The following is an 8681-nucleotide window of genomic DNA, read 5'->3' on the forward strand; positions in this document are numbered from 1 at the left end:
TGCCTTAAGACAACAGAAATCTATTCTTTTTTATTGTTTTACTTGGAGTACAATGTGACATTTACAAAAGCCCTTATTATGTATCACAGTTGAATTCCCCCTCCATCATTCTCCTTTATCCCCCCTCTCCTCATTCCTGGAATAGTTTCAACAGGTCTCATTTTTCCATTTTCATACACGAGTGGATAATATTTCACTACATTCATCCTCCTACTCCTTTTCCTTATATCCCCCCTCCCACTGGTACCAACCCCACAGACAGGACCTATTTTGCCTTCCTGTTCTCCATTTTCGAAAAAAAAAATGACATTTTTGTTTAAGTAGCTACACGGAGTTTCCTTGTGGCATTTCCATGTATATATGTTTTGTAAGCCAAATTGGTTCATCTCTACTTTTCTCATTTCTACCTTAGTCCCCTTCTTATGGTGATTTTAACAGGCTTAAAAATTCTATACTCCTTCTTGTGTAGGAAGTACATCAACTTTGATAGGTCTGGAAAACAGAAATCAAAAGTGAAGACGCTGGCAAGACAGGTTTCCTTAGACTCTCTGGGAGAGAAACAGTTTCATGCCTCTCTCTAAACTGCTGGTGGCTAAGATCCTTGGCATTCCATGGTTTGTACTGCTTCTGCCTCCATCTACTCCTGACAGCCTTCCCTTTGCATATTTCCTCTGTGTCTGCAAATCTCTCTCTCTTTCTCTCTCTCTCTCTCTCTCTCTCTCTCTCTCTGCCTCCGTCCCTGCCTCCCTCTTTAGATTTAAGGCCTCTACTCAAACTCAGTATTATTTTATCTTAATTTGATTACATCTGCAAAGACTTCATTTCCAAATAAAGTCATTTCCACAGGTACCAGGGTGAGGATTTCAACATATCTTGGGACTAGAGTATAAGAAGCAAAACTTATTCCACGACAGTTGACTATTTTCTTTTTTTTGCAGTACTGGAATTTGAACTCAGGACCTTCACCTTGAGCCATCCACCAGCACTTTTTTTGTGTGATGGGTGTTTTTGACATAGGGTCTTGTGAACTATTCACCTGGACTTGTTTCAAACCACGATCCTCCCAATCTCTGCTTCCCCTTTCCGAGCCACTTGTGCCCTACTAACAGCCGACTTTTTTGCCCCTTCTCCTCTCTTCCTTTCTTTCCAATACCTGTTATTGACACCAGTTTCTTCTCCCCTAATCCCAAAGCTGCTCTTTCTGCCAGCTAGCTTTGTGGGTGAGAATAGTAAATCACAGACAGGTAATAATTTTGTTACTCTTCCACTTGGCTCGGTAAATTGAGTGTATCACAGTACCTTTCAGTAATTAGCTGATTTATTAAAATTAATCAGTCAAACCAGGCAAAGAAAAAGTTCATATAGTTGGTCATGTAACGTCAACATATAATTTTAAAAGGATAACGCAAAGATGCACTTGTTAGTCTACTGCTTAGTGCCCAGCTGATGATATATCATTAAAGCCTGCCTTCCTGCTCCAGCCATGTCTAAGTCAGGCTCCTAAGGAACACAAACAGATCTGGAAGCTGTTCATTAGAGGACCGAGGTTTAAAACAGAGGGCAGGGGTGAAATGTACACATGGTTAAACAGTCTCAGTCACAGACGTGGCTGGTTGGTTGTTACCTCTGTCCTTGTTTGCAGAGGGAATACAGAGACGTTTTTATCATTGTCATTAGCAAAGTCTTCATGCCTGGTGAGTGGTCTTTCCTGAGGAGGTTTTGCTGTTCCTTTCCTTGGGGGCAGTTTCCTCTACTCCTCCTTGTAAAGATTTTGTCCATCCAAGGTGGCTGCAAAGAGAATGGCTCACAGCAAAGAACACAAGTACAAAATGGAGGTTGGGATGCCCAGCTCTTACCCTGCATTCAGTTAATTCCTGGCCCCGAGTCAGGAGTCCATGCTTTTAAGCAAAAGCAGTTTAAGTACCTGTTACAGTTGGGAAGTAGGTTTGAATTGGCTCAGAGCAAAAGAACCTTGCACTGGTACATTACATCATTACCTTACAGTAGAAGCCACTGTAAATAGAACGGTGCTGTCCATTAAAAATAATCCAGGGCCCGTTTGACAGTCTTCATAGAAATGCAAACAAACAGAAATTGCCAGGTTTTTACATCTGGACAATACTTGCTGATTTGCTTTCCAGTTCATGGGAAATGGCTATAAATTCAAAGCACATCTTTTAAAATGTTGATCAATAGACATTTAAATTCTTGTTTGGCTTAATGTGACTTTTTTACTGAGAAGTGATGTCTTTGTAGACAACCAGTCTCACAATTCTGACTCACAAATATGGCCTAAATTCAGTGACAGATTCTGCAATCCCCTGCAGTTTGATCAGGGTATCCTAAATGGAAATGTTTTTTTCCTGGGCAACTTTCTGAATTTTTTAAGGAGGAATAATGTCACAGGTTGTAGCTGTCTGTCAGTAAACAGGAAGTCCTCAATAAATATTTCAAGTGAATAGTAAGCTAAAGAACAATATAGAGAAAATATTGACTCCTCAAGTGTCAGTACAGTGTCAACTATGTGTACTGCAGTGACAATGGGATTTTTTTTTTTTTGGAAGGGAATTTTTAGAAATAGGTCACAAAATCAAATGAAGACTGTCCCAGCATCATTTTACAGATCTTCCCCAAGTTATTCAACTTCGGTATAAAAGGACTCAACTGACTAAACCAAGGGCACACATAGGATTTAACTGCCACTGTGAGGGAAGGAGAGGAGAACTGGAAATATCTGCCCCAATGTGACTTTCCACAGTGGGAAGGAAGGCTGTAAAGTGAATTTCAACATACAGTCTTGGCTATGGACAGTCAAAAATGACAAATATAAGAATAACAGTTACATTTATTGTATCCCAAATATGTCCCTAAGTCTCTTTTACATGGACTAAAATAATCCTCATTAGAAATTTATTATAGCTTTATGCATGCATTATCCCCATCTTTTAGGGAAAAAACACACTAACAGAATTTGTGACTCACCCAAGTTCACACGTCACATGGAGGTTGCAGCTTGATTCAGGTCTGAGGTTCTAAGCATCAATCTGTCTGTCTGCTCTGAAACATCTCCCATCTGTGCTTATTGCAATGCCTAAGGTTTCAGAGTGCAGCCTTTATCCTCTGGATCATATGTGCTAACAAAAATCTTTAATGATCGTTTACTAAATTATACTACGGAATAATCTTACCATCTTTTAGAAATAAAAAGGTAAAGTTGCTATTCCAAGATATATAGTTAGGCTTTTAATTTAAAAAAAAAACTGTAATCCAGGCATGGCAGTGCACATCTGTAGTCCCAGCTGCAAGATGAATATAGCTACACAAGTTTTAGATCAGCCTGGGCAACATGGTGAGATCCTGTATCAAAATAAATAAAACCACTGGATTATGAAGAGCTTTTAAAACAAGAAGTATATATAGGAAAACATACCTGTGGACAAATGTATAGCAGGAGATCAAAAAGATGAATAATAAACTATGGTCATAAACTTAACAATGAATGGATGAACATTCATATTTACTTTGTATATTTCTGTATGGTGCAAATCATTTAAAAAGAACAAAACTCTGCAGTTTCTATAGTGTAAAAGCTAATCTGGAGTGGTGGTGCATGCCTGCAATCCCAGCACTCAGGAGGTAGAAGTGGAAGATCATCATTTTTAGGTCAGCCTGGGCTACATAGCAAGTTCCAGGCCAGTCCTGGCTATGGGATGAGACCCTGTCTCAAGACAAAACAAAAGGGCTGGAGGTGTGGCTCAAGTGGTAGAGTGCCTGTCTAGCAAGAAAGAGGTCCTGAGTTCAAACCCCAGTACTACCAAAAAAAAAAAAAAAAACAAAAAAGATACAATTTTAAAACTGTAAGTGTATATTAATGGACATTTGTGTGTGTGTGTGTGTGTAATTGCTTATATGTCTATGAAGAGAAGCACTTTTTCTAGGAAAAAAAAAGTGAAAGTCTTAGTAGAAAAACAAAAATCAATTAGCTAAAGAAAATGAATGACAGTTTTAGAGCCAGACAGATTTGCATTTTAATTTAGGTACTGGAATCATCTCACTGGCATTAGACTTCAGCAGCCCTGTAGTTTATCAGTTTTCCATTAGTAAAATGATAATTAAAACCCTACCTTTCAGGACTGTTCAGAGGATTAGAGTCACAAATGTAAAGAGCCTGGCAAGCATCATATGCCAGTAGATGTTAAAAGTTCTTCCAAATGCTTACTCTGAAGTCACATGTGTGCCCAAGGCTCAGCAGGCTGAGGCGTATTGATAAAAGGTCGTGGGGAATGAGACCAAGTTCTAAAAGGAGAAAAAGTAAAGACTTGTCATATTTTCTGGGAGGTCCTTCAGTGCCAGCCTTATCTTTGAAAAACAGCTTGCTCATAACCACAGCTGGCATAAGTGACTTCCCTTCCGTTTAAGCTGTGTACTCCCATGGACCCAACTGCCAGGCCACTGATAGGGTGGGATCTCTCTGGAGCACAGATGAAAGTTTCTGTCGCCTGTCCTCCTCCTCCACCACTTTCACCTCTCTAGATCCTCCTCCTCATTTATTCTTTAATTGTGGCGAGTGATTACCATGGTCATTTTATTATTAGAGGATCTAGGGATAAAGGTTTGGGATCCCACACTTTCTGAGCAAGGTTTTTTAAACATAAACTCTTTTCTACCTTAACAAGTAATTAAGATTCACATCACCAGTAGTGATACACACCAATATTATGTACCCCTGAGATCCTATGATAAGAAGGGCACTTCACTCCTGGAATATTTAAATTGAACTTCTATAGCTCCTGTCTAATTCTGAGAAAATATCAGACAAAACAAAGTTGAGGGACATTCTGCAAAATATCTGACTAGTACTTTCAAAAAAGCCCACGTTATGAAAGAAAAGGGGAAGTGAAGTAGCACCGTATAACATGGGAGACTAAGACAGCACGATGACAAAATTGCTAGTGAAATATCTGGAGTTAGTTAATAATAGTACATCATGTCCTCCTATCTTAAATAATTACACTCTGGTCATGTTAGATGTTAGTATTAGAGGAAATGGAATGAAGGGTGACCAGTAACTCTCTTACATCCTTTAGATTTATATTTTCTATACATCTAAAATTATTCAAAATAAAAAATACAGATGCTCAGAGATAGAATGAGAAATAATTTCAAAGCAGTGGTGGTCTTATTCCAATCGCTGTTTATTAATAGCAATAAGCAAATGCAAAGTTCCTAACAACAACTACTAGATGCATTTCACATGTATTCAAAAATTGACACAAAGAAATTCTGTCACTTTTCTAAAGCCACATAGCAAGTTAAGGATCAATTTAAGAGGAGAATATAGCTACCTTTTCATGATTCTTTTCAATTTCACCTCACTTTCTAAAAGGCATTAAAAGAGAGCCTGCCTATGGTTTAAAAGCAGACAAGACAACAAATCATTTGCACTTGAGAACACCTGCAACTCCCAGTCTGTTCTCTTCATCATCAAGAATTGTGAGAAATAGCTGGAGGAATGACTCAGTTGGTAGAGTACTTGCTTAGCAATTTAAAACCCTGAGTAAAGACAGAAGAAAAGGAAGCATGGAAGGAAGGAAGGAAGACAGAAGAAAGGAAGGAAGGAAGGAGGGAAGGAAGGAAGGAAGGAAGGAAGGAATTACAGGCATGGTAGTATATGCCTGTAATCCCAGCTACTTAGAAGGCAGAGGTTCAAGAATTACAGTGTGAGGCCAGCCCTGGGCAAAAACCAAAACCCAATCTGGAAAAAATAAGCTAAAATATAAGAAGCTAGGAGCAAGCCTCAAGTGGGAGAGTGCCTGCCTAGCGAGCACAAAGGTGTGAGTTCAAACCACAATACCACAAAAAATAAAAATGTCAGGAAAGAGATTTTCATAAATGGCTATTGGAGTCTTCAGGGGCATACTGCCATATGTCCATCCTGTCCAGTCTCTGGTCCTTCTGAGTTTCACGGTTTGAGTTTGACCCTCAGTTTTGTTCCAGGCACAGAGATCTTGATGACAAGCCACTGATAAGAACAAAGAAAGAGCAGGAAATATTTAAGCTTCTGTTGGGGTTCTATACATTCATAATTTAATATGCAATCTTAAGGTTAAGATCAGGCTCTCCCGAGCTCCCCTTCTCGGGTGGAGGTGTTTTCCTTCTTCAAGCATGCCCGTGATCATGTCAGTCAAATATTTATCAGTTTTCACCATGCTAGGCTCAATATTGGCTCTGGGCCAGCTGTTTTTGGTGGTAGTGGTGGTGGTCATGGTGTTTTTCATGTATTTATTTATTTTATTTATTTTTTGGTGGTACTGGTTTTGAACTCAGAGACTTACACTTGCTAAGCAGGCACTCTACCAGTTGAGGCATTCATCCAGCCCTTCAGTACTGGCTAAACAAAGTGACATGCAGTAGAGACACAACCCTGGTCCTCATGAAGCTAGCAGGAGTAAGAGAAAGAGCCACTTAAAATTTTTCATATAAACATAGTATACACATCCTTTCATGCTAAGACCACAAGTTAATGAGTGCTATGGTTCGGATGTTAAGTGTTCCCAAAACACATGTGTTAAAGGCTTAGTCCTGAGGGTAGCACTATAGAGAGATGATAAAATCTTTAGGATGTGTAACCAAGTGGGAGGTCCTTAGGTCATTGGGTGTGCCCAACCCCCCCACCACACACACTCACCTGCACACACATGCATATGCATGTGAACATACACCCTGCAGTTCTTCAAAAAAATATTTCTTACGATACAAACTATGGTCTAGCAGTCATTTTCTCTCTCCTTCATATTTTGCATAAAATCTTTTGGGAAATGGGATTTACTGAAAGAAATTTTATTTAACTGCTAGCTCTAATTTTTTGAAAACAGATCTGTTCTGCTATAAGAACAATTCAGCATGAAACATGAAATCCAAAGTCCACACAGTGGCTTTGAGTTGTTTATCATCTTACTTACACTGTTTGCCAGGGTAATGGATTTTCTATGTCCCTAATTAAATTCACTCTCTTCTTTTGCAAGACTAAAATGCATTCATATCCTTGCATATTTACATTTTTGTGAATCAGAATATGCAGCCAAGAAGATTATCCTAAATAAGCAAAACTATTTCTTTTTTATTAACATATAATACAACAGTTGTACAGGGAGGATACATTGTGACATTTACATCCTGCTTACAATGTATTTTACCTAGATTCATCTCCTCATTTTCATCCCCCACTTCCCTTTCTTAGAATAACTTCAACAGTTTTCATTGTTCTATTTTCATACATAAAAATAGCATTTCCTGATAGCCTCCCCCTCTCACTGGGTACCCATACCCAGACAGAAGCTGTTTTACCCTCCTGCCCTTCATTTTTAAAGTGTGTATTGATAGTTTAAGGGAGTTTTACTCTGGTATTTCAGAGATGTATATATCGTGCTTTAATCAGATTAACCCCTCCCTTACTTACTCTTTTTCTTTCACCCTGCTCCCCTATTATTCAACAGCTTTCAATGCATTGTTTTATATTGTTTTCATACACAAGTGCAATGTTTCAATACTTGTCACTCTCTGACATTCCCTTTCCCTGTCCCGCCTCCCTGTCACCCTGTCATTCCCAGACAGACTAATACAATCATTCTCTCTCTCTTTCTCTCTCTCTCTCTCTCTCTCATATGTGTGCATATATAAGATCATCTGTGGTTTTTTGTGTACACTTATGTACTTCTTATAGTGCTACATATCCCCATGCCAGTGGGATAACACTCAACATCTAGCATCCTTAGTACCGAATGCAAAGCCCTTTGCAATTCAGCCCATGTACGGCATAGCTTTCTCCATGCACGCTCTCCTTCCTTCCCAATCACATCTCTATTCCAGCCTGGTTTAACTAATCACTATTCTGCAAACATGCCACATTCTTCCAAGACATATGCTCTTCCCTCTTCCTTTTTACTGGCAAAGCACATTTCTTTTTTTAGTTTTGGTATCAGTATCATTTCACGAGGTAGTGATCTTTCTTATGTATTAAAGATAAAATTATGCTCTGCCTTGTTTATACTTGTTTTTAATACTTTTTAAAAATCTGTACACCTGTATGGGATACATTATGGTAACTCAATACATGTATGCAATGTGTGTTATCAAATCAGTTAATGCACACTTCCATCTCTTCAACCATTACTCATTTTTCCTTGCTGCAAATGTCATACTTGTCTCTTCTAGTTATTTAGAAATATATAACCACTATTTCATTGCTTATTTGCTTCTATACAATCACTGGCTTGTTTATCTTCCTTCTCAACTAAATTCTTAACTTCTTCAAGGAAGTTAGTCGATGCAGCCTATATATAAAGTTTTTGTTTGTTTTTGCGGTATTGGGACTTGAACTCAGGGCCTGCACCTTGAGTCACTCCACCAGCCCTTCTTTTTTTTTGTGATTGGTTTTTTTGAGGTAGGGTCTTGTGAACTATTTGCCTGGGCTGATTTTCAAACCCTGATCCTCCAAATCTCTGCCTCCTTGAGCAGCTAAGATTACAGGTGTGAGCCGCCAGCACCTAGCTATATTTTGTTTAGAATTGCAACTCCTATAGAGTTTCTAGAATGTAATAAGAACTCAAGAATTGTCTACTGAATTAAGTTGAATAGGATTCTAGACACTTGTACAATAGCTTGTTTCATGTCTTCCATTC

General features: G+C 38.7%; 1 long non-coding RNA gene across 3 annotated transcripts; it reads right to left on the bottom strand.

The window, feature by feature from the left end:
- Positions 1 to 4280, bottom strand: LOC109690995 (uncharacterized). Of its 3 annotated transcripts, XR_012450456.1 has the most exons (4): positions 4125 to 4280; positions 3189 to 3357; positions 2983 to 3091; positions 1 to 1788 (listed from the first exon to the last, which is right to left on the bottom strand). It is a non-coding gene; the product is annotated as an uncharacterized lncRNA (long non-coding RNA). The 3 variants fall into 3 exon arrangements; XR_002212838.2 differs by having other exon boundaries at positions 2983 to 3357; XR_002212839.2 differs by having other exon boundaries at positions 1 to 2155; positions 2983 to 3357.
- Positions 4281 to 8681: the final 4401 nt, after the last annotated feature.

Source organism: Castor canadensis, chromosome 8, assembly GCF_047511655.1.
Source record: "Castor canadensis chromosome 8, mCasCan1.hap1v2, whole genome shotgun sequence".
In the NCBI taxonomy this organism is placed as follows: domain Eukaryota; kingdom Metazoa; phylum Chordata; class Mammalia; order Rodentia; family Castoridae; genus Castor; species Castor canadensis.